The sequence below is a fragment of the Neoarius graeffei genome, chromosome 24, assembly GCF_027579695.1.
Source record: "Neoarius graeffei isolate fNeoGra1 chromosome 24, fNeoGra1.pri, whole genome shotgun sequence".
NCBI classification, from domain to species: Eukaryota; Metazoa; Chordata; class Actinopteri; order Siluriformes; family Ariidae; genus Neoarius; species Neoarius graeffei.
The window spans coordinates 38,397,590-38,422,441 of NC_083592.1; the positions used below are offsets into that span (position 1 = coordinate 38,397,590).

Genomic DNA, 24,852 nt, shown 5'->3' on the forward strand with positions numbered 1-24,852 from the left:
GCCTGCGACCCTGTAGAACAGGATAAAGCAGCTAGAGATAATGAGATGAGATGAGATGAGATGATTGTATGCCAGTCATATCAAATGGTAATATTTCACACCTGAGCACTAAGCTATGGTTTTTATCGGATACAGTTTGCACAAGCTAACTCTTGTGAATTTAATGCTCTTCAAATGATTGTCATCGTTTTGTATGGTCTAGTTCTTTCTCATTTGCTGTCATTTATGTTATGGGTTTACTGTCTGGCCATATAACAAATAATTGGTCATGCTTCATTTGCTAAGGTGACCTCCCTTCGGCCACCTGATCGTTGTTTGTTTAATCACGCGGGCTGTGTTTCTAGTGAAACCTTGTCGTGTATGATTGGAGATGGGGGAAGGCTCTGCGGCTGAACATCACAAGCTTGTGCATTCTCTTTCTCGCTGCCAGGCATGTGGGTGGTGTTGCTCAAGCCACATCAAGCAAGTCACGTAGTGGCTGCAGCAAACAGGACTCCTATATGTTTAAAAGAAATGGTTTGTGTACCAGCTCTGGTGGAGCAGCCTATAGGGAGAGGGGAATGCCCTACATTTTGATATTGCGTGGGATAAATTATACTGTGTCAGTAAGAGGATGCTTCGAGACCCTTTTTCTCTTCAATGTGGGGGGAAAAATGCAAGCCTGTATCTATTAAGCTGAACTGATTTCTGTAATTGATTCAGGATTAGTGTTCTTGCTGTTCGCTAGAAGTTTTTTGCATTAAACAGGTTCAGTAATTGGGGAAACCACAGGGCTATATTTGATTACAGTGAAGAGGAAATGATGCACATACTTTTTCTCACACTCCTGTTTGTGTATCGGAGCTAGTGACTGTGTAAAGTGTCTCTTTTTGGATTATTTAAATAAACATTGTTTACAAGCTGAATTAATACATTTTGGTCTACTGTATATCTGTCCATGCGCACGTGTGTATGTAATAAAATATATATAAAAATTGTTATTCCAGTTAAGCCATGTATGGCAAGATTGAGTGGAATAGCTCTTTTATTCTATCCACGTTCACTGGATTTTGAGAAACGGAGCATTTTTAATTTTTGCAAATTTTATAAATAACTTTTTTTTTATACAAAATGTCTGACAGTCATTTCGGCTTAAAGTGCCATTCCACCATTGGATGTATTCTTTGGCATAAAATACAATATATTTTGACAACATATATAAATGGTATCACTAGATAGAGAAATCTTTTAGCTTCAAAATGATATATCAAACATATAATTTTTTGACAACGACAAGTATATTAATTTTGCGACCAAAGTCACCTACCCTTTTAATTTCCGCGCGTGATGTCATCGGCAGGTTCCCCTTCTTGTGTACCACGTGACGTGTGACGTGGCACATATTATCAGCAATGGCGGATAGAACGCGATAAAAATAATACCAATAAATCTAGCTAATACCAATAAATCTAGCTAACTGAAAGATTAACTCAATTTTTCTCAATTTTTTTGGCCCCCATATACGAGGAGAAATGACTCTCTCACTTTGGGGGTTTCCTGGTCTAAAAATAGACCGACACGTGGTACACAAGAAGGGGAACCTGCCGATGACATCACGTTTCACTACCGCGCGGAAATTAAAAGGGTAGGTGACTTTGGTCGCAAAATTAATATACTTGTCGTTGTCAAAAAATTATGTTTGATATATCATTTTGAAGCTAAAAGATTTCTCTGTCTAGTCATGTTGTCATAAAATATATTGTATTTTATGCCAAAGAATACATCCAATGGTGGAATGGCACTTTAAGCCAGTATCTCACTGGGCTGCAACAGCTTGCGGCAAATTGCGAACGTCATTCGCGAGAGAGTTTCAAAAGTGTCTTGAAACATTCGCGGGGCTTCTCAATTTCCTCGCATGAGTCGCAAAGTGTCGCTCCTTCGTCGCTGAAATTTTGAACATGTTCAAAAAATTCGTGCGACAATTTCTCTCAAAATAGCCGCAAATGTGTCGCTGGTGTCGCAAAGCCGTCGCGAACCCTTCTCAAGTCGGTTTCCGTGAGGCTTCCTCTACTTCCCTGCCTGCCGAGGGAAAGCCGGGCTGCGACAGCCTGCGACTAGTTGGAGACGCAACAATTGCGGTGAAATATGCAAATATCAATTCGGTGTGATTCCAAGTGAAAAATTGTCGCTAATTTGCATAATTTATCACAATTGTTGTGTCTCCAACTAATCGCGGGCTGTCGCAGCCCAGTGAGATATATATGGAAACTTTTCCATATTTAGTGTTTGTGGGTTTTTTTTTTTGTAGTTTTGGGGGTTTTCTTCTTCTTTAGGGTTTTTTGGCAGTTGGCAAGCCATCTTAAAGGTGCATTGCCGCCACCGATGGCTGGAATGTGGAACAGGAGATATTGGGGGATGACAACATTCTTTTAGCTATTTCTGTTTCTTTGAAATACTTGATGATTTTGGGGGGTTTTGTTTTCAAGTAGAGTTTTTATTTTGTCCTTGGTTGGTTCAGCAACACGCTCTGCCATTTTGTTTTTCTCTACTCACAGTATATGAGCTGATAGCTTAGTAGTAGAGTAGCCAATCAGAGTGCATGATTGCTCACATTCAGTGAATGTGGATAGAATTTATTTTTTATATATTTATCAAAGTATTGACTGTTTTTATATCATGTAGTAAATATGGATTTTTGATAGGAAACACTGTTACGTTTCACATCTGTATAGCCATTAAACTCTACCAGCATGCTACTGATGTGCAAATCCTCAAACAGTGCTCAGATTTGTGTGTAGAAGTTCGTGCTGAATATTTTTGTCTTGCACTTGTCACTAATGACACGTGAGCACTTGGTCGAATGATCATGCTTACCCAGACATGAGTGGATCCTTCAAAATCAGTAAGATTGCAACATTGACATTGCCCAAAGACGTTCATCACCCTCGTTCTCAACCACAGGCCTTCAGAAAATAGATATCTACAGTGGATCAAAATCTATCCAACCAGAAGATTATGGGTTTCAATCCCAGGACTGAGATTTGGTATTTGACTTGTAAGCAGTGCCCCAAACCTGCATGGATTGGACTCACTTCTGATGATTTTGATAAATGTCTCCCGAGTGAAACCAAATTCTAGGTCATAGGGCGTGAACAAAAGCAGTGTTGCCAGTCACTGCCTGTGGTTCAGCCTCGGGCTTCTGATTTGTCTTTAATGATGGTATCTGTATGGTCAAGCCTGATCTCCCCCTCCATTCACACGGCTGAAACCTTAACTAGCCTAAATCAGAGGTTCCAGGCTTGAACACACAGCACACAGGCCCGTTTGATGGGCTTTAAGAGACTACAGCCAGGATAAACTCTGAACAGTAAATAGGGCGTCTTTATTTTGCTAATAGACCCTGCTCAGGGTGGTCCAGCTGTAGGGGAGACGCACCAAAGGATTGGGACACCTCAGTTGGCAAAGGACATTCATGGATCTGGGCTGCGTTGTTACTTGGACACGATGCTGGGAATTACGACCAGCTTTTCTATGTCAAAGAAAGTTTTACTAGAGTTTGCGATTGCGTAAGAGGGCTTTTTGTCAAGTTGTCACCTTGATGAGGACTTAATATTGACCAGATTGAATGTAGTACCACAGTGCTTTCATTATTAGCCGGTATTGACCGTATTACACAACAGAGATCCTGTTTAAATGCCAACGAAAGAGAAGCAGAATGCGCTATACTGAAAGCAGTGGATAGAGCGAATCAATGAGGCTGGAAGAATTGGTCGCCTGCCAAATTTCTCATTACACGTTAATTCCGCTCCCACTTAATGCATCATGGATGGACTACTCGGTTTTACATCAAGTGTTTTAATTGTATCGTACAAGTTTCAGTCTGCACCGTCATGACAGGCTGTGTAATATGAAGGGAAAATGATAGACAATAGTTTGTTGGAAATTTTGTATTGGATGCAGTACAGCATACCTGCATGATAGATTGAGATTCAGGCAAATGAGAGATGAAGAGTAATAATATTGACACCGTCTTGTAATGACGTGCGAAAGATGCATATGCTAGAAGAAGGTGAAGGGAAACCCCCATCCCCCTCAAACACTCTTGGGCCTACTGCATCCTTCTGGTGAACTACAACTGATGTACGGTATATGATAAGGATCCACTGCTTGGAAGACTGATGGAAATGGTCATTTACTGCAAACTGGAGTGGATGCATAGACCTTTTGTAAATGTTCAACTGACCAGTAAGCTAAATTTGATTGTCGCAAAGGGTCACGGAGGTCCCTAATTCTGTCATGAATGAACATCTTGCGTCGCCTTTTTTTTTTTTTCCATTTTTAATTCTATAAATGCTTCATTATTTGACAATCTATGGGTTAAATACAAGGATTTCTACAGTACGAGGACATTCAGATAATCTTTTACAAACCAGATAGTGTAGTGATAATAATAATTTATCTAGTATTTCCAGTAAAACTTCATTCAGTTCTGTACAGTGATTTATGGTTGATTTTGCTCTTCAGAAGTCTGTGTATGTCGTTGTTGTGAGGATGAGATGAAAAGAGTGCATCAGAGAGAAATCTTTCTTTTGAGTCTAGTCTAGTGTGAAGAGAAAAGCGTTGACCAGCCAAGCATGTCAAATACCATAGAGGGGATTCAGCCTTTGTTTTTTTTTTTTTTGTTTTTTTTAACTTTTTTATTTAATATGTCTTACTGGTGTATGGAGCAGTCGAGCTGAGCAAACTGATAATATAATTGCAAATTATTCTATCCATATTCACTGGATATGAGCAATCACACACTCTGATTGGCTACTCTACTACTAGGATATCAGCTCATACTGTGAGTAAAGAAAAACAAAATGGTGGCACGTGTTGCTGAACCAACCAAGGATGAAATAAAAACTCTACTCGAAAACAAAACCCCAAAAATTATCAAGTAGTTTAAGGAAACAGAAATAGCTAAAAGAATATATAGCTCCTATTCCACACTCCAGCCCAGTCGGTGGCAGTAACGCATCTTTAAGTTGGTTTGCCAACCGTCAAAAAAAAAGCCTGAAAGAAAACCTCAAATAAAAAAAAGCAACAAAATATGGAATGAAAGTATTTGATAGGAAGAACATTTTTTTTTCCCCCAAGAATTATTGCATTTTTCACAAATTGCAGCCGTTATTTCACTGGTTTGTTTACATTCTAAGTGGAATTTATTTTATTTTATTGGACATTTTGTATAAAGTTTTTATTTATCGGATTTGCAAAAAATAAAAATGCTCTATTTCTAAAAATCCAGTGAATGTGGATAGAATAAAAGTTATTGCACTCAATCTTGTCATACATGGCTTATAGCCAACTCGCCGCTACGCACCTCGTCGGCTATCAGTTCATGTACGACTCGATTTCGTGGAATAACTGTTAAACATCGCTTTACAATATGAGCAAATCATGAGTATAGTACCTCCTATATTATCGACTGACTTCATTGTTATAACCGTTTGTCAAGTAGTGTGGTTAATTTCTCATCTTTCTTTGATGTTTCAGACTATACTTGTCAACGGTTTAACTGTAGTGCCACTGTTTTCCAACCTCTTAAATACATATTGAAAATTGTATGAATATTTGAGCCTTGTGCCAGAACACAGTTCTCAGATATGATCAGTCAGGTAGTGGCGTTGAAATATGTTTTTAATAAGGGTCTGACTCTGACCGCAGTTCCAGCTGTAATTTAAATTAATTCTGTTAAAGCTTTACTGCCTTTCAGATTTTAAGTGTAGGTCATAAAAAGAATTTTCCCCGGCACCCAATTATTTTTTTTTTTAGTGGACTGAAAGCTACTGAATTCAAATCACAGACTTCCAATTTTATTAGGGATTTTTTTTTTTTTTAAATAGAACAATTAATGAATTTAGGGCCACATGGCCCTAAATTCGCTGCTATTTTTTCCTGCTTCACCATGATTCAATTCAAGATACTACGTCATGCGTCATATGATGGGATTTCCCTGTTTGCGCAAGGCATTGTGGGATACAAATTTGAAACAGGAGAGAAAAATGGAGGACGTGAGTGTGCGAATGAAACGTGAAAGACCGACTACAGTAACGGAAAGCAAGAACAAAAGACGTTATGTTGCGAAGGAAAGGAAACGCAGGACCAAACTAATAAATATCGGCGGTCAGCGAGCACCTCGGTGTGATCAGCTGTTCATTTAGTGACAGAATGATGTAACTGTCAGTGCACGGTCAAGGTAAGTGTGCGCATGCGCACACGGACTTCCTCTGTCTGCTTGACTGCACGAAGCAAGCGATTTCATGCACGTTATTTGCTAAGGAATCCCCTCAAATGAAAAAAACCTCCCAGCCACAGAATTGCCTGCTTTTGTTTGTTTGTTTTATAAAGATATTACAGAAATAAATGTATATCACAAGGACCAAATTTCAGAGGGAACTAAATTTCACCGATTTTATGAAATTGAAAGGCCGTCTACTTTTAATGTTTATGTTCGGGTTTAAGGTTGATTATTAATAAACTCATTCCGATAGATTATCAGGTTGTCTACAAAATCTAAAGCTAATAATAAACGGATTTTAAAATTTGCAAAGAAATACATATAAAAGCTTTTTTTTATGGAGATGTTTATGTAAGGTGCCCCCAATGCCGGCGCTTTGTAAGTTTTCTGCCATGGGGTTCTCTTCAGTACAGAGGAATATCACTGCTCGAGTTAGTGATAACAGGAACTAACTTTCCATAGCATGAAATATAACTACTAATGATTAAAAAGCAGAGCTTGTTATTCATGAATAAACGGAAAAATATGCAGTCCCTGTGTTTTTAAAAGCAGTAAAATACTTCAGAATGTGCATTTGTAGGATAACGCTGGCCCTCATCATACGTCAAATAACAGCACGCCCCATCCTGTTTTTTATTCCTTACATATACCCTCCCCTTTTCACTGTCACTCTAGCCGTTTAAAGGGGAACTGAAGTCATTTTTAAACTTGCTTTATTTCTTAATTAACGTGTTGTTCAATTGCGTTTTCGGTTTTAATGAACCTTGTATCGTGACTTGTATTGGCATATTTATAGGCTGCCGCTTCTCACCAGAGCTTTATTTTATTTTCTTTTTCTATTTTCATTTTATTGATTTATTTATTTTTGTGTGTGTTTGTGTAGTTTGATGTTTGAGTGTTTTGTCCGCCGGTTGTGGTGTAGCTCCGGACCCAGTTTTGAACGTTGGTTTCTCTCCAGGCCTTGGTTCGCCGTGGGCGATGCCTGTGCTCCCAGCTGTGGACTGCAGTGAGCTCGTTGCTCATTTAACATCGTGGTTGTCCAGCGCTCTGCGCTTTGACGCTTGGCGTGATGTTCCGAGCGATGTTGCTCGGTGGTGTCGCAGCGGCTGTGCAGGCGGTTTGGGACACACCAGCGCTCTGCGTGGCGGAGCTTCTCTGCTCGCTTTGTGGATCCATGGCGTGGTGTTCGAGCGATGTGGCTGATGGCGTCGCGGCGGCGGTGCTGGAGATGTGGGACTTGTTTTCATGCGCCTTTTGGTGGGACTGTGGCTGCTACACCACGGGAATTACATCCTGACCCCTACTTGGTGGACTTTTTTTATTTTATTTAATTATTATTATTTTTCTTTTCTTTTTTCTTTATTTTTTTCCTTGTCTATAATTGTAAAGCGTCCTTGGGTTTTTTGAAAGGCTCTATATAAATCTAACTTTATTATTATTATATTATATTACACTTATCGGCCTTTTCGGTTTTTAGCCGTGTTGAATGTAGCTCGTATGGTCCACAGCAGGCGCCGCTTATCCGCGCGATCTTCACGAGACTTGTGCGAGACTTCAAACGTGAAGTGTCAGCGCCGTCATTTTGAAAACTGTTTACACAGCGGCCAGATCGCCGCCATATTCCAATTTAGATTAATTTCAAGATTTGCCAGCTTCATCAGTGATGGAGATTATTCCATACGACTTCCAACCAACGTGGAGTAGAGAAGAATTGGAAAGACGACAGGACAAGGACTAGTCCGTTGCGCTGGTATTTACGTCATTACTGTCGCACAATTAAAACGTGCCAGATCAGGCGGCTGGTGGGTTTTCAAAATAATAAATACATGCATGTATTTTTGTGATAAATACATATTATACTGAGCACATTTCCCATATAATCCTCACTAAGGTTTCGGACAGCACTACAAAATGGCGTCTCCAGTATATACAGTAGCGCCCTATATAGTGAGTAGGGAGCGATTTTGGACACGGAAAACTTCCGGCTTGATTACGTTAGAATTCGAAGGAGGGCGCGCGTGCCTTTTGGCAACGTTGGCAAATGTTGGTCACTTTGATTTCCGCTGTACATTTTACTTCCGTCCTATGATGTCTCGCACAGGTCTCAACGAATCTCGTTTACGGCCATTGCTTTGACATACGGACTGATATATTGCATAGCATATTTCAAATGCTCATAACTTGCTATAGCAGTGATAAAATAGCTGTCAGAAATGCATTCGTACATTTTATAAAATGAGAAATAGAATTTTGGTGATAAATTTGCCTTCAGTTCTCCTTTAATGCAGGTTCTCCAAATTTGCATGCACTCTTAACCACAGCCACAAGGCAACTAAATGCTTCGGAACAACACCCTTGTTTTATAATCATCAGGTAGTTTGTTCCAAGCACGGGCTGTTTAGGTGTAAACTGACAGCCTAATCAAAAGGCCCAGACGCAGGCTATTGTGCCCAGCTCCAGTCTACTGTGATTAATGAAGAGCTTGGTCACAAAGGGATTGCTGTGAGCTTAGACACAGGAAACCGTGTATGAGTTTTTGTGTGTCAGTACATGATGTGCGTCCCTTTCCTGCATATAAAATCACTAACACTCCTCGGTCAATAAATTGTTAGTGGTTTTTTTTTTTTGAGTCGCACATCCTGTCATGCAGTCAATAGTCCGAGTGTATCCTAGGACACGGCACTGAGCATTTCAGGATCAATGTGTTTACTGCTCCGAGTTACATAAATAAAAACGTTGTCGCGTATTTGTAGATTTATTTTGTGAGATGTCTGAAATTGATGCCGTATGTGGTTTCTGCAGACTGCTTTATGACATGACCATCTAGCGCCCGGTCACAGTCTCAAGAGTCATGAAGACAACGTGTCACCCGTCAGGTTTATAGCATATTCACACCTTGTCGAGCCTGAGCAGTGGAAAATGAGCGCATGCCCTCGGGATGGGACAGCAAGTGATTAATCACGTTTGTGACCACAACCGCAATTGATAGCTCAAATCCAAGTGATGCAGTGGCCCGACCACAGAGTACGGAGCTAACATATTGATTTATTAATATTCAGTAACAGTTCTGTGTCTCATATGAGAGGCTGATTGCAGTGGTAACGCTGTTGCTAAGCTACAGTGGGAGTGATATAAAGTCGCAGGAATTCACACTCCTAATACAGAGCACGCTTTAGCTTATTAAGAGACCATTTGTGGGTTTAATTCTCATTTAGGTTGCAAAAATGCCTCTTGAAGATTATTAGCTTTGTTGTGTGTGTGTGTGAGATAAGAATGGCTAAAGTAGTAGTTTACTAGTTTATCCAGTATAGTATAGCAATTGTAATATCCACTATGATAGTGTTTTGGGACACTTTTTTTTGGGGGGGGGGGCAATAAACTGTGTTGGACAAAATCCATACACAACACGATGTGTCAGAGTGAACGTAGAATGATGAAAAAAAGAGGAAATTGCTTGGAAAGGCTTGTGAAGATATCAGTTGATGCAGAGGAGCTCTGCAAAAACATCTGAGTGCATTAGTGAGAGTCATCATTCAGAAAACGCCTAAATATAACTTCTTTCTTTTTCTCCTCAAATAATACAAGAGAGGGCGGCACAGTGGTGTAGCGGTTACCACTGTCACCTCACAGCAAGAAGGTCCTGGGTTCGAGCCCAGCGGCCGGCGAGGGCCTTTCTGTGTGGAGTTTGCATGTTCTCCCCGTGTCCGCGTGGGTTTCCTCCGGGTGCTCCGGTTTCCCCTACAGTCCAAAGACATGCAGGTTAGGTTAACTGGTGACTCTAAATTGACCGTAGGTGTGAATGAGTGTGTGTGTGTGTTGATCCTGGGATTGAGATGCTGGCCTCTTCTGCCTCTCGGACCTGCTTGATCCATCCTGGTGCCCTGTGTCTGGTCGGAGTTTTATCGCTCCGCTCCTGTGAAGGACGGCCCCATGAGGACAGTTGAGGGTTATACAGGTTAAAACTGTTAATATTATAGTCAGGCTGTCTGTTGTTGCCCAAATGAGGATGGGTTCGCTTTTGAGTCTGGTTCCTCTCGAGATTTCTTCCTCATGTCGTCTGAGGGAGTTTTTCCTTGCCACCGTCGCCACAGGCTTGCTCATTGGGGATAGATTAGGGATAAAATTAGCTCATGTTTTAAGTCGTTCAAATTCTGTAAAGCTGCTTTGCGACAATGTTTATTGTTAAAAGCGCTATACAAATAAACTTGATTTGATTTGAATGGTTTGTTGTCTCAGTGTCAACCCTGTGATGATCTGGTGACTTGTCCAGGGTGTACCCCGCCTCTCACCCATAGTCAGCTGGGATTAAGGTATTAGGCAGAGACCCGTCCACCCGTAAATTTGACGGGCAATTGCCGATTTCAACGGGCAAGTATACACACAGACGGATACTGAAACGGACGATAATGCCGAAAATTTTCGCACATGAATACTCCCACATGTCATCCGATAAATCCAGTTATGTTCCGCCCACACACGGACTGGCCATCGGGAGTAGCGGGAGTTTTCCCGGTGGGCTGGTGGTTCAGCGTGGGCCGGCGGAGAAAAAAAAAAAAAAAACAGTTGCGCGCTGGCCTTTAATATGATAAGCAATGTTAACAGTTTCTTTAACAAACTGTTAACATTGCTTATTACAGTTGCGCGCTGGCCTTTAATATGATAAGCAATGTTAACAGTTTGTTAAAGAAACTGTTAACATTGCTTATCATATTAAAGGCCAGCGCGCAACTGTTTTTTTTTTTTTTTTTTTTTTTTTTTTCTCCGCTGGCCCACACTGAACCACCGGCCCACTGGGAAAACTCCCGCTACTCCCGATGGCCAGTCCGTGTGTGGTTCCGCCATCATTTACAAATCGTAAGAAACACAGTTTAATACGAAAAATACTGAAAACTTGAAATGAAAAATCAGAATATTTCATCGTTTCCGCCATTTTGGCCCGCACTGAATCTTGTAACATGCGGACTGAATAAATCGCGAATTCTGATTGGTCGAAAATTGCCAAACACCCTGCGTTGTAGTTTCCTCTTTCTTGGCGGGAGAACCGCATTTTTTTTTGCTGACTCACTCTTCTGGATCAAGATGAATCCCAACAAACGCCCCAAATTGAATGTGACAAAAACTGATTCGTTTTTCCACAAAAAGACAGAAAAGGTATGTGTGATACATTGATTAACAAGGGGGGTTCATTGGGGTATGGTAAAATAGAATACTGTTGTTTTTTTTTTTTTTATTAAATACTGTAACTAGATCAAAAGATTATATACAATTCATTGTTGTTTATTTTCTTTTCACTTTTGTTACCAAATCAAACACCATACATACATCTGATACATTCAGGAGTGAAACTGAAAAAAATACAAAGTAAAAATATGCAATATTTCTGATCAAAAATTACACGCCATTTCACCCTGAAAATGTCCTAGAATGCAGGAAATGAAGTCTAAATTTCAAAAATTTTCTGGGGGGGCATGCCCCCAGACCCCCCTAGAGGGACTTCGCGCCTGCGGCGCTCGTCTTCGCACCTGCGGCGCTTATCAGGATTATATAAAATATTATTTTTGACTGGTAAATTTCTTTTTCTGCCTAATACCCTAGCTGGGATAGGCTCCGGCTTGCCCGTGACCCTGCACAGGATAAGCAGTTAAGGGCTCTGCATGCTCTTGCGACAAGGCTTTCGCAGATAGCTTTTCGCAGACAGTTGTAATTTATCGTTGAGCGGGGAGTAATAGGCGTGCGTGATGTTATTCACCGCCACAACGCAAGGGGGCGCGAAGTCACGAGGAGTAGTTGGTGGGTGTGGTTAGTGGAGTGTTTATCCTCCGGTTACTTATAATGACTAGAACTGGAGTCGTATAGATGTATGTACTTCCTCACTTCCTCGATCAACCGCTCTTCGTGCTGCTCCATCTTCGCTCGTGTTTTTAAAAATGCCGGTCGTGAAAACAAAACAAACCGGGAAAGTAGGGAAGCGGAAGTGCGTGTACAGCGGATGTAGAGTGGACCAATCGGAGCCCTCTTGTCTGCGACGCTGTCTGCGAGGCTTCTGCGGTGGTCACAATTTTTGGGAGGTGCGCGCAGAGCGTCTGCGAAGGTGGGGGGGCTACGCAGACGCTGTCTGCGACGCCATCTGCGAGGACTGGGTTGTCAGCATAAATTGGCCTTTATGGATAATGGATGGATGAATAATACAAGACATGAGCCAACAAACATCTGAATCTGGAATAATCTGCGCATCTGAATATACCCTTCCCTTCCCCTATCTCATGTGCTCTGTTTCTGTCAAGGTTAATGGTAGAATGTTTTGAGATCAATAAAAAGGTGAAATAAGGTGTTGGGCCACCACAAGCCACCTAAACCGCTTCAGTGCACCTTGGCTTTGTATCTCTGGATCTGTAACGGAGGGATCAACAGCTGCCTTCCAAAAAAAAAAAATCACCTTGGTTGGTGTTTTGATGGTGAAGAAGCAGTTGAATACCTCGGTCCATGGGTTCAGAGCTGGTGACTGAAGACCATGGCATATGATTTTACTTCATTTTTATACTCAAATGAATAATTCAGTAATCCCTTGTGCCCTGCTGCTGGGGGTGCGGTCATCCTGAAAGAGACGAGTCTCATCAGGATAGAAGTGTTTTCATCATAGGCTCATCAAAGATGATCAGTCCGAATAGCCTTATTTATTTGCAAGAACTTATCCCTCTAAGTGGACAAGTTAATTTGTCACACATCTGTATATTGTGTACACACACGGATGGTAATTTTTTTTTTTTAAAGGTATTCTAAAAGAAATTCTCTCTTCGAAATTGCTTGTGAAACTTTTTTCCCTAGTAGACTGTGTGATTTATTAAAAGCTACGTGATCTAATCATCTGTGGTCATGTTTTGACAGCAAGCATGCAGGCCACCTCGAAACCAGGCCAATGTCAGTTTCAGTCGTTGCCCTTTAAAGGCACCTTTGTGGCTCCGCCCCTCGTCTGTCTCTCTCTAACCAGCCTTCTCACCCCATCTTTTTGCAATCGGTTCAGCACATGCATCTGTGGCTCATCCCTGATTAGCCTTGCTCTCCCTGGCTCACTTCGTGCTGATTGAAACGGCTGAGCACGAGACACGCACACTGCCTCCAAGCTCATTTAAGAGCACAAAGCATCTGCCAATGCTAATTTTGTAATTAGTTTCACCAGGTTGATGAGGTTACAAGCGAGAGCTTGTGCTGTATGGGGAGATTCATTTTATTTATTTATTTATTTATTTTTGGTGCATGGCTGACTCGTTGCCTTTTCACATAATGTGCCCTTTGTGGCCTTAAATTCTCAGGAAAGGAGCAAATTACATTCCACTGCCATGTTGAAGGCCTCTTTCTTAGCAATCGCAGGAAAAAAAAAAAGCACAGCTCCTTGTGTCTGCTGCATCTTTTATCTTGCTACTATAGCCCAATGGTCAGTAAGCAGCCCAATACCAATGTTCAGAATATACCCTTCTAAGCCATACGCAGTCTGACGACATTAGTATAATTACTGAACTTTGGTCAAGTTTATTTGTATAGCGCTTTAAACAACAGACGTCCCAAAGCAGCTTTACAGAAAATCAAAGACTTCAAACATGAGCTAATTTTATCCCTAATTTATCCCCAATGAGTAAGCCTGTGGCGACGGTGGCAAGGAAAAACTCCTTCAGACGACACGAGGAAGAAACCTCGAGAGGAACCAGACTCCAAAGGGAACCCATCCTCATCTGGGTGATAACAGATAGCGTGTTGATAGATAATTTGCTTCTATAACTGTGTCCTGTATAGTCACAAAGTATAACAAGTGTTGCCAGGCAAAACCAACCTCGCCCGGCAGCATTTATTTTATACGTGTATGTTGATGATGGTAATATTTCTCAATCATCAGCTATCAGGTTATAGTCCTATGAAAATCCATGACCTTGAGTTTGACATTTCACTGTCAGGTCAAAGGTCATGGTGCCAAATGAAAGCCCATATGGCACTTTCTATAAGTTGATAATGGTGAATATCTGTCTACCATCAACCTTTTTTCAAGTCACAGCCCTCTGAAAATCCGTGACCTTGAGTTTGACCTTTCAAGGTCAAAGATCATGGTGCCAAATGAAAGGCCATATGGGAGTTCCTATATGCTCATAATAATAAACATTTGTCTATCAGCAACCGTTTTTGAGTTATAATGGAAAATGTTATTTTGACCGAAAGGTTGATCTTGACTAGTCTGGCTAACGCGACTGCAAAGCTCTACTAGCTATTGGTCTGGCCAAGATATTAAGCCCAACCGTTTCCCAGAGCCCGTGGTTGACCCGCCTCCCTGAAATGCCTCAGTTTGCTACTGGTCGAAGTCAGAAAAGGCTGTGACGAAGCTTAAACCAATCACATCACTCTTTCCTCTGACGTATGTGACGCGACGGGGCTAACTGGTAGATTAAACTCTTACCGAAGCCGGTCGGGAGCAAGGCGAAAACGTCCTTCCTTTCAATAAATACCTCCAGGGCTGCTCTTTGCTCCGTTTTCAATGAGAACTTGCTCCATGTTCGTAATGTTTCTAGTGAATGAAGCACTTCCGGCATAGATTCTGTAAACAATCTATGGCTTCCGGTCGCAGTTCTACTACGTCACTGCCTTGAACACGCCTCTACCCAGGGCCGTTGGCTCAAAGTTGATTGGTTCCTGATTTTTCGGGGGCTTGGAAGAGCTGTAGATAGCTTGCCTGGCCAGACTAAGCTCGCAACAGGCCCTCATGTTGCGTCACGCTTAGGATGGGCGGGCCCAGGCTAGATCTTGACCCGATTACCTGATTAAATTTTGGGGGTAATCTACGGACCTTTGCTCACTTACTTAAAATTTGAAGTCTAGAAGCTAGATTGTTAACAGACAGACACAAACAAACTGCACTGATGACAATACCTCACCTCGTTTACTCCGTTGCGAGCGAGGTAAATATGTAACCAGGAAAATGGTTATAGTTTTAACATGAAGTCTGTTTTGTTAAAATTATGAACTGTTCATTGATGGAAACTTGAGTGCAAAACTCATGACAACCGCAGTTCCTAAGGTTAGCAAGTCAACTGTAGTCCTCAGCCATGAATGCATTACTGTAAGAGTCCAGAGCATCTTCCAAGTGCGACTTTCGACTGTCCATATGGGGCCGTCCTCCACGGGGCAAGGTGATGAGACTCCAGCCAGATGTAGGGCATCAGGACGGATCAGGCAGGTCCGGAGAGCAGAAGAGGTCAGCATCACTGGTGTCTCAGGATCAACATGTAACTCAGCAGAGAGGGACGAGGGAGAGAAAGAAAGAAAACACAGGTTGTTCGGTATGCCCGATGTCACCTAATGGTTAAGAACAGTATACGTTTTGTGCTGAGTGCAAGCAGGGACTCTGGCAAGACTAACTATGACAGCATAACTGAAAGGGGAGAGCCAGAAGGTAACGGAGTCCTGAGGGAGCCCTGGGATATCAAGCAATGAGCCACTCCACCATCAACAAACCTGAGTGAACTTAGGATAATCTTTGCTGCAGTATATACTTTGTGCCCTTGGCAGCAAGTTGTTTTTCAACGGTTATGAAAAGATACGATTTGAGTCTGAATAGCTGGTGACAGCTTTGCACTACGGTTTAGTTGGCTTTGTTCCATCAGTGTTTCCACATACAGAAGCAGTCAAATGTTTGTACACCTCTACTCCATTCATAGGGTTTTCTGTCTAGCTGTTTTCTACATTGTAAAACAAATACTAAATCCATCAAAGCTATGAACTAATGTATGAAATTATGTGGTAAACAAAAAAGTGCTCAAAGTAGCCAGCGTTTACCTTGACGCTTTACTCGCTATTAGCATCATCTTAACCAGTTTCATGAGGTAGTCACGTGGAATGCTTTTCAATTAACAGGTGCTTCAAGTTAGTGCAATTTCTTGCCTTCTTAATGCGTTTGAGATCAAATAGTAAGTAATAAAAATACAGTAAATAGCCCTATTCCACAACTGTAGTAATCCATATTATGCCCAGAACCGCTCAACTAAGTAAAGAGAAATGGCATCCATCATTACTTTAAAGGAACAGTCCACCGTACTTCCATAATGAAATATGCTCTTATCTGAATTGAGACAAGCTGCTCCGTACCTCTCCGAGCTTTGCGCGACCTCCCGGTCAGTCAGACGCGCTGTCACTCCTGTTAGCAATGTAGCTAGGCTCAGTATGGCCAATGGTATTTTTTGGGGCTGTAGTTAGATGCGACCAAACTCTTCCGCGTTTTTCCTGTTTACATAGGTTTATATGACCAGTGATATGAAACAAGTTCAGTTACACAAATTGAAACGTGGCGATTTTCTATGCTATGGAAAGTCCGCACTATAATGACAGGCGTACTAACACCTTCTGCGCGCTTCGGCAGAGCATTGATATCTGAGCTCCGTATCAATGTGCGGACTTTCCATAGCATAGAAAATCGCTACGTTTCAATTTGTGTAACTGAACTTGTTTCATATCACTGGTCATATAAACCTATGTAAACAGGAAAAACGTGGAAGAGTTTGGTCGCATCTAACTACAGCCCCAAAAAATACCATTGGCCATGTTGAGCCTAGCTACATTGCTAACAGGAGTGACAGCGCATCTGACTGACTGGGAGGTCGCGCAAAGCTCGGAGAGGTACGGAGCAGCTCGTCTCAATTCAGATAAGAGCATATTTCATTATGCAAGTACGGTGGACTGTTCCTTTAAGACATGAAGTGACTTTTAATTAATAAAAATAAATAAACCATTGAATTAGGTGTGTCCAAATTTTTTGAACTGGTACTGTATTTGCGTGTTTGTGAAAAGAACATGGCATCAGTGAACACGCCGTACAGCCGCTGTGTGTAGTGCAGCAGGTGGTGGGATGTAGAACCATTAGCTTGGGCTATAGTTACAGCACCGAGGTGCTTCATTACATCATGAAGCAGGTTATTGTATAAAAGCATGTGCACTAAACCAAAACGCTTGTTGTGCAAAAGCCAATAAGGACAAGGGTTTTTATGGCTGAACCTGTTGTCCACTAGACAAGTGTGTGTGTGTGTGTGTGTATAATATAGCCTGGACATGAAGAGTGCTCGTCCTGAGAGTATGGGTTCCTGATTACTGTTACAGTAATGTAATATAGCTTGTGTTGAGAACATCATCAAGACCTACATATCAGGGGAGTTCACTTGTTGAGACTATTAGTAGAAATCTGAGTGCACTGCCCATTTCTGTAGCAATGAAAATGTTTCATGAAGCTACCAGTTACAAACTCTCAAGAGTACAATGAGAACAAGTTTCATTCGACCCATGACTTTCTGTCCTTGTTAGTTTCTCTAAGGTTACAGCTGCTCCGCTCTCTTCTTTCTCCTGATGACAACGATGATGTGTTCAGCTTGCATGTAATTTAGAAGTGGAAAGTCTGATCTCTGAACTATGTTGTTCAGATTTGTTGCGTTCGAAGCAGGGCTCAACATTAACTTTTAAACGGCAAGTGGGGCTTAATTTCCACTTGTCCCCCATTTTGCGAGTACTATTTTTTTTCTTTTAAAAGGAAAGCCATCGAATAGTTGTGAATTGCAACATAAAATGATCACACATTGAGTTGAAGTTTGGTTATTGATTTAAGTTTATTAAGTTTGGTTACTTTTTACTTGAATGGACAATAACAATTTTATCCAAAATAGTTTTTCTTGCGGCGGCACGGTGGTGTAGTGGTTAGCGCTGTCGCCTCACAGCAAGAAGGTCCGGGTTCGAGCCCCGTGGCCGGCGAGGGCCTTTCTGTGCGGAGTTTGCATGTTCTCCCCATGTCCGCGTGGGTTTCCTCCGGGTGCTCCGGTTTCCCCCACAGTCCAAAGACATGCAGGTTAGGTTAACTGGTGACTCTAAATTGACCGTAGGTGTGAATGTGAGTGTGAATGGTTGTCTGTGTCTATGTGTCAGCCCTGTGATGACCTGGCGACTTGTCCAGGGTGTACCCCGCCTTTCGCCCGTAGTCAGCTGGGATAGGCTCCAGCTTGCCTGCGACCCTGTAGAAGGATAAAGCGGCTACAGATAATGAGATGAGTTTTTCTTGCCTTAATCGATTTTATTTCCATTTCACATGCATGCAGCTTTTGTAAAGTTCGGTGTGTTTGTGTAGAACTTTGACTGTAGGTTCATTACTTGATAATGTAGAAATCTTAAAACAGAAATCTATAACAAAGTTTGCATGAAGAAAACAATAGGGTGCCAAGACTTTTGAACAGTACTGTGTTTGGGAATATTTATATATCTTTTTTTTTTTGTTGTTACATCATCCACCTCTAGATAAAAAAACACAAAAACAAACAAAAAAAAACCCCACACACGCTGCGTTATGACAGATAAGATAATGTTTGAGTTTAAAATTGTGTAGGTTGTGGGTGTTTTTTATACAGACCTGGCAACCTGTAACTGAATCAGCGCAGCCGGTCTGTCATGAAGCAGCGTGGTTTTTTTTTTTTTTTTTTTTAAATAAACCTAGAGGTGGACGATATAACACAAGATATATAAATATTTTGCACAGGACTGTGTTCCTCTGATAACAGAAACAAAGCTCCAGCTCTCTCTGCTCTTAATCTGTTCTATTCTTTCAGGATTTATCGCGCATGTCGCTCCTTGTTGAGTTTTTGATGCCCGAGTTGTTCAAAACCAATCTGGGTTTTCTGTGTCGAATAAGGAAGCGGCTTCACCTGTAAGAAAATCAAACACTTTCATGAAGGCACTAACTCGAATGCGAGCGGGGGGGGAACGAGATTCTTAAGCAAACTCTTCCATCCTCACTTCCAACTTTTGTTTTTGTAAAATACATTTTAAATACAATCGTGAATTTCTCTGGAGTTTTCAGGCTGAGCTCCTCTCCTCGTATTCTTTAATCACTTGTTTCCCCGTTCTTGAAGCATTTGCTTCTATTTGTTAATATTTTTCTTGATAGCAGGGAGACGGTAATGCCCTTTATCTATTTCTCTGTTTGAACAAGCAAAAACAGCGCAAAAATTAACCATATTGACGACAGAATAAGCCCTGCTTGCATGAAAGATGGTGTCTGTCTGACCCCAGCTGTAATTATCACGTGATGCGTGACATCATGCACACGGAGGCTATAAACAGTACGTGTACCATAGTACAACAGCGGGGGTATATAAAATAACTTGCAAAGCAGTAAATGAAACCAAGACTAAGAAAATAGCCAAGACGTAATGGTGGATACATGGTGAAGGACGTTTTTAGGAACTCTGATAAAATATCAAAAAGCCTAGTTCGTAATATATGCTCATTCCAACTTGCTCGGTCAGGCATCTCAGGGACATATCCTACTTGCCCGAATGCATGTTTCACTTGCCCCGGGCAATCGGGCAGTCCTTAATGTTGAGTCCTGGTTCGAAGTACAAATTCGGGAGGGAAAAAAAATAAAATTTTTTCATGGAAAACATTTTGTTTGGTCCAGCTAACACATTAGTGATAATGAACTTGTGGTGGATGTGCATTCTCAAAACAGTAAACTCTCTGGTCAGTGTTCTCGATTTAACCAACTAATGTGTCGGTGTTGATTGATCTAAAATAAATACTACGAGAAACTCTTTCAAAGTAGTGAAGTAGGCTCATTAGGGCCCGAGCCCGAATGGGCGAAGGCCCTATTGTTCTTGTAAGAGTTCACTATTCTTCTTCTTCTCTTCTTCTTCTTCTTCTTTATTTTTCTCCACTGTTGGGCCATTTTCGGGGCGCTTGCCATGGGCGAAAACGCACGAAATTTGGCACCAGTTCCGAGAATTGCCACCGCTACTCAGAACCAAAAGCCCAAACTTGGCCGGGGCTCAGGGCCTCTATAGCGCCCCCTAAGTCGTTGTGATTTTGGCCTCCCGCATTAAGGTGCCTGGTTGCCATATAGTTTGTAGTAGTGGCATGCCATTTGGTACGCATATGTATCTCACTAAGCCGGACAAAAATGTAATGCCAATGCATTAGCCACGCCCAACAGGAAGTGAGGTAATTTCACTTTTGTGCGAAATGCATGGCCACGAAGACGGCGCAACTCCTCCTAGACTGTTCATAGGAATGTCACCAAAATTGATACACATCATCTACAGACATGGCTGACAAAAGTTACTAAATACGTTTCGCGTAGGATCAACCGTTCAGAAGTTATACGTCAATCAATTTTCACTTCAAAATTTTACATGCTTAAAAATTCATAACAAATCTTCTAATTGCTCAAAACTGCTCATACTTCACACGCAAATCACTCATTGGGCTTCTGACATGTTACCCAATTTCTGTGATATTTCGCCACTGGGGGCGCTATTTTTGGGCAAAAAATCCAATCTTTCCTCGAATTTGGTCAAACTTCACGGCCACCCTCTTACTACCTCCCATGTCATGTATACCACATTTTGGGAATTTTCGTCCATGGGGGGGGCGCTGTTTTTGGCCGACGCAGTTGCTCCAAAACGGGTTTTTGGTTAATAATTCCATAATGCTTTTCCTTCACACCACTACCTTGTGATAGTACGTTGCTGTTGTAGACACTTATTTTTCCAACTCATAATCGCTCATGTACAGCATAGCGCCACCTACTGACATGGGAAAAACCAAAAAATTTATTCTTCAAAAATCTATATCTCATCTTTTTTTTTTTTTTTTTTCACTTTAATTTTTATTGAAAATTTTCTTTACAAAGGAGGAACAACTCAATAATAAATTACAACAAGTAAGAACACGTTCAGAAATATAACAAATGGGAGTCTCTTTACGTATAATCTGTCCATATTCTTTTTTCTTTTCCTTAATCAAGTTTTTTAGTTTTGTCGTTGTTCAGTGATAAATATTGTCCATCTCTTCCATTTCTCTTTGAATTGGGCTTCCTGTAGCCTCAGGCGGTGTATCATTTTTTCCATTGTGTATATTTCCTCAACCAGGTGAGTCCATTGATCTTGAGTGGGGGTGTCTTCCCTTCCCCATTTCTTCGTGATGGCTTTCTTAGCTGCTGTTAGTAATATTTTTACCAGGTATCTATCTTTCGGTCTAATATTTTCTTCACATAGGTTACACAAATACAATACTGTACAAGTCATTGGAATCTTATATCCAAGAATTTGCAACAATGCATCGTTATATCTCATCTTCTTTTTACTCAATTGTCATCAAACTTCATACGCAAACTCTTCATAGCTCACCTGACATATACGCCAAATTTTGTGCACTTTCGCCCCTGGGGGTGCTGGTTATGGCAGAAATGATATTGCAGCTTCTGATTGGGGCGCTTGCCATGGTCGACAACGCACGAAATTTGGCTCCTTTTTCTTAGACTGCCACCGCTACTGAGAACCAGAAGCCCAGATCCAGGCGGGCCTCAGGGCCTCTATAGCGCCCCCTAACGTGTTGTGATTTTTGCCTCTCGCATTAAGGTGCCTGCTTGGCATATAGTTTCTAGTTATTATTATTATTATTATTATTTGGGCCCGAGCACCGTACAGTGCGAGACCCTATTGTTTTTGAAGGATTATTATTATTATTATTATTATTATTATTATTATTAGGCCCCGAGCACCGTACAGTGCGAGACCCTATTGTTTTTGAAGGATTATTATTATTATTATTATTATTATTATTATTATTAGGCCCCGGGCACCGTACAGTGCGAGACCCTATTGTTTTTGAAGGATTATTATTATTATTATTATTATTAGGCCCCGAGCACCGTACAGTGCGAGACCCTATTGTTTTTGAAGGATTATTATTATTATTATTATTATTATTATTATTATTAGGCCCCGGGCACCGTACAGTGCGAGACCCTATTGTTGCCATGTGTCCAATTCTGTGCTTTGTCGCCATTGTGGGTGTAATGTCTCTTGCCGAAGAAGCTGTGGAAGGTTTTTCGCGGGGACGCATGCCCCCGCCCCCCCTTGGCCGCTGGCGCGAGGGCCCGTCGAGGCCGCTTGCGGCTTTAATATTTTTTTTCCTGTTGACCGCGTGAGCAGCCATTTTGACATGACGTCAGATCCGCAACTTACCCTCAACAAAAGGGAGTGTGTGGTCAGATTTAAGAGAACATGTATTTTATGCAAAATGTATACGTTTCTCATGAAAACATCATTATTTTAATTCCTGAACTAAATTTAATTTAAACAAGTTTCCTGGATGATCAGTTCATGTAATAACAGCATGATCTGAGAATTTCTAATTACATTACATTTTATGAGGATGTTATTGCTGATGGGAAGAAATAATTAAGGCCTCTGCATGCTCTTGCGACAAGGCTTTCGCAGATAGCTTTTCGCAGACAGTTGTAATTTATCGTTGAGCGGGGAGTAATAGGCGTGCGCGATGTTATTCACCGCCACAACGCAAGGGGGCACGAAGTCGCTAGGAGTAGTTGGTGGGTGTGGTTAGTGGAGTGTTTATCCTCCGGTTACTTATAATGACTAGAACTGGAGTCGTATAGATGTACGTACTTCCTCGATCAACCGCTCTTCGTGCTGCTCCATCTTCGCTCGTGTTTTTAAAAATGCCGGTCGTGAAAACAAACCAAACCGGGAAAGTAGGGAAGCGGAAGTGCATGTACAGCGGATGTAGAGTGGACCAATCAGAGCCCTCTTGTCTGCGACGCTGTCTGCGAGGCTTCTGCAGTGGTCACAATTTTTGGGAGGTGCGCGCAGAGCGTCTGCGAAGGTGGGGGGGCTATGCAGACAATGTCTGCGACGCTATCTGCGAGGACTGGGTTGTCAGCATAAATTGGCCTTTACAGGATTAAATTTATGTAATTTTAAAGCAGTAATAATGCAGGAATAAATCGCACAAGTCCAGCGATCTGGGTTCGATCCTGAGCTCGGTGAAAGTGCAGGACTTGGTTGTATTCAGGGCTTTGAAATTACATGATCGAATCATATCGGACGTATGAAAACGGATTGTTATTGTAACTCGGTTCACTCGCATGGCGCTGACGTACACATTTGAGTTATGTAAATTAAGTCAACTTGAATTGACTGCAGCCAAAAAAGCTGCTTAAATGGCTTAAATTTTCCGCTCACAGGCAAACCTCTTTCGGGAACTGAAACAGAGAGGAGATCCACATAATTTGCTATATTAACCCTTGACCTGTGCTTAATGCAGTAGGCCTGTATAAGCGTGCTCACCTCTTTAGTGTGCCTGTTGCGTTGCATAGCCAGAAACCATTTCCAGAGGAAACAGATGAGTTTTCAGGCAGTGTTCAGATGAGTCCCAGGCACTTTGTGTCCGATGCTGAGCAAACACACCATGCCGGATGTATGAATTTCACTACAGGTGAGTCATACTCTTCCTAAAGTACCGTCCCTTCTACGTGTGCTACAGTAAAATAAATACACAAGCCTATTTACTCAAATCTCACACTCCAAACTCAACCAAGCTTTACAGCACAAAAGACAATTTCATATGTGAACAGTTTAATGGTTTAAGCTATCAAGCAGAACTGGAGAGAGGAAAGAGAAGTCATTTTTGCACTCGTGCACTGTTTTTGTTTGCTGACTTTGTCGAGCACGTGCTATTCCTGTATTGGGTTACTTTTGAACAGCTGCCAATTTTATTTTTATTTATTTATTTTTTTAAATCATTCCGGTTTTCGAGCAGGGCATTTTGCATACATTTGATTAGTTATAGCTATATAGAAAACATTTACATTCAGAAGAAGTCAACTTGAATTGAGGAGACCTTCCAGACTTTCCAAGTTGAGGTCAGAAATTCTGAGACGAGCCTAGGTCACAACCGGACGTACGATTTTTTTTGGCCGTGCGATTTTTGGCGTTTCCCAAATCGCTGCGGTTTTTTTGTTCGTGGAGAAAGACGCACGTTGGCCGTAAGTTTGTCTTGCAACCTGAAAAAAACGTAAGCACCCGTAGAGTTTGTTTGACATGACAAAGAACCTCTGCGGCCGGTCTGCGGCTCGAAAATCAGCACGTCACGCGCGCCCTCTGTGTGTTTCACGTACGCCCTCTGTGCGTTTCTTGCGTTTTTTGCACGTAGACTGGCCATAGGAACACGTACGGCCGGTTGTGACCGAGGCTTTATGAGCTTTAGACAAGTTGAGTTTTAGATGACCTGGAATTTTGTAAAAATATGACACCCTTTTTTTTTTTTTTTTTTATAGGAACTGTAGAAACTGCAAGTGTGAGTTTGATTATTTTGATATCAGTCCTTTATAGCATTTGGGTGTAAGTGAATTTATTTATTTTTTAAACTTTATTTATTTATTTATTTATTTATTTAAATTTGAATGTAAATGTTTTCCTCACTCCAGTTCTGCTCGATAGCTTAAAGGAACAGTCCACCGTACTTCCATAATGAAATATGCTCTTATCTGAATTGAGACGAGCTGCACCGTACCTGTCCGAGCTTTGCGCGACCTCCCAGTCAGTCAGACGCGCTGTCACTCCTGTTAGCAATGTAGCTAGGCTCAGCATGGCCAATGGTATTTTTTGGGGCTGTAGTTAGATGCGACCAAACTCTTCCGCGTTTTTCCTGTTTACATAGGTTTATATGACCAGTGATATGAAACAAGTTCAGTTACACAAATTGAAACGTAGCGATTTTCT

General features: G+C 41.5%; 1 protein-coding gene across 3 annotated transcripts in view; it reads left to right on the forward strand.

Annotated features, from left to right (window-relative positions):
* The window catches only part of dapk1 (death-associated protein kinase 1), a 175,389-nt gene that overhangs the window by 2,750 nt on the left and 147,787 nt on the right, over positions 1 to 24,852 (forward strand). The gene's annotated exons all lie outside the window — the stretch shown is intronic.